Raw genomic sequence first — 2,500 nt, forward strand, 5'->3', positions numbered from 1 at the left:
ATGTGGCCTGCTTGTTTGTTGCACCTTGTTTACCATTTTGTCCTTGTTCTTTCGCCACGTCATGTACCCAGTTATGTATCTATATGTACATGTAGATGAACGTATATACATACATGTACATAGATATGCATATACTCATATATTGTTTATATATATATATATATATATATATATATATATATATATATAATGGGTACAACAAAAAATACGAAGTACGAATACATGGAATATGGACTATTTTTTGGAACAACGAAAGACACAAATGGAAAACAAGACAAACATAAAGAAAGACCCGTGTGTACACACATTTATATATACACGTATATATGTGTGTATGCACATATATAGACAAGTATATGTGTGTGTCCACATATATATATATTCATCTGTGTGTGTGTGTGTGTGTGTGTGTGTGTGTGTGTGTGTGTGTGTGTGTGTGTGTGTGTGTGTGTGTGTGTGTGTGTGTTAAAAGTACTTTCTCTCCTGTTTCCTGTTTACAGTGAAGACATACATTGAAGACACTCAGAAAAATAAATGTATACGTGTGTGTGTGTGTGGTGGGGGTGAATATGTGCTTAGTGTATGTGTATGTGTGTGTGTATGTGTGTATGTATGCGTGTGTGCCTGTATGTGTCTGTGTATTTTGTTGGAATATTTTTTGTTTTGTTTTTTCTTTTTGTTTTGTCTTTTTCTTTTCTTCTGGTAGTGATAACTCTTGTTATTTAGTTATTTATTAATGCCTCTGCTTACCCCAAGTACTTACTCTCGTCATGCAAGAATAAACACACACACACACACACACACACACATACACATGCAACACACTCTCAGATACATGCGGGATGCGTGCGCATGTGTGTATATATATGTGTGTGTGTGTGAATATATATGTATATATATATATATATATATATATATATATATATATATATATGCGAGTAAAAATAAATACAAAAAAAGGGGTTTTGTATATGATTGTGTATAGAGGAATATATTATTTTGTTTAAAAGAGTTCCAACACTGTCTGTTTTTTATGTCTTATTTATATTCCTGCAAAACCAATGTGGGATATAGAATATGGAATATACAATATATAATATAATATACAATATATAATATAAAATGAAAATGGATGGTACAATGAAATAAAGTATTGAATGTCTTATTGAATATATGGAATATGTATTATTGAATAGATGAAATATTGAGTGTTCAATATAAAGGATTAAATATATAAAGGCGAATACGTATTTTCTATACCTTGTGGTATTTCATCATGGCCGGTATATATATACTCTTTTACTTGTTTCAGTCATTTGACTGCGGCTATGCTGGAGCACCGCCTTTAGTTGAGCAAATCGACCCCAGGACTTTATTCTTTGGAAGCCTAGTACTTATTCTATCGACTCTTTTGCCGAACCGCTAAGTTACGGGGACATAAACACACCACCATCGGTTGTCAAGCGATTTTGGGGGGACAAACAGACACACAAACACACACATACACATATATATACATATATACGACAGGCTTCTTTCAGTTTCCGTCTACCAAATCCACTCACAAGGCTTTGGTCGGCCCGAGGCTATAGTAGAAGACACTTGCCCAAGGTGCCACGCAGTGGGAGTGAACCCGGAACCATATATATATATATATATATATATATATATATATATATATATATATATATATATATATATATTATATATAATAATAATAATAATAATATAAATAATATGTGAGTATATGCATATATACATACATGTATGTACATACCTACATCCACATGTATATATAGATGCATATCTGGGTACAGGACGTCACCAAAAAAACGTGGACAAAATGAAAAACAGAACATAAACAGAGCACAGAAAACAAACAGGCCACATAGAGAATATTTCCTTCATCAGCTGCCCCTATTCTAAACTAAGCGTTTCGAAGAATACGAGTGGTGCTGAAAAGTTCCTGGCTTTAAAGGTGTCGCGAAAGGCCTGGTTTGTGGCCCAACCTTCCAAGTTCTTTTACAGGGCTTAGAAAACCTGAAGGACCACCGCAGTTAGTGTGTGAATCTGAAAGGGCGGCTCTTTTAAAAGGCGGCACTTTTCATCCTGTTATAGACTATTGCTGTAGACAATACGTGTTTTTTGTGGGGTCCGGGGGCGGCACATACCCTAGCTTCGTTAGTGAAGAGGGGAACATGTTGAATAAAAATCGTAATTAACTGATCCACTGATCCTCCTGTAATTTCTTTTACCATTACCTAAGAACTTTTCAGCACCCCCTTATATATATATTTATATATACGTGTGTGTGTGTCTATATATGTTTAGTTATATGTGCATATATATGTGTATAAATATACATATATACGTGTGTTATGTGCGTGTTTGTTTGTGTGTATTTGTATATATGTATATACACACGTACTTAGACCTACAGTATGCCGTGTGTAGGTAGCGCTGTGGACGTTGAAACTGCGCCATTATGTGCGAGTGCGCA

General features: G+C 34.5%; 1 protein-coding gene across 2 annotated transcripts in view; it reads left to right on the forward strand.

Annotated features, from left to right (window-relative positions):
• Positions 1 to 2,500, forward strand: part of LOC106874994 (V-type proton ATPase subunit H) — a 94,849-nt gene that overhangs the window by 42,212 nt on the left and 50,137 nt on the right. The window lies entirely within an intron of this gene.

Source organism: Octopus bimaculoides, chromosome 3 (genome assembly GCF_046866305.1).
Source record: "Octopus bimaculoides isolate indiv1 chromosome 3, ASM4686630v1, whole genome shotgun sequence".
Classification (NCBI taxonomy): domain Eukaryota; kingdom Metazoa; phylum Mollusca; class Cephalopoda; order Octopoda; family Octopodidae; genus Octopus; species Octopus bimaculoides.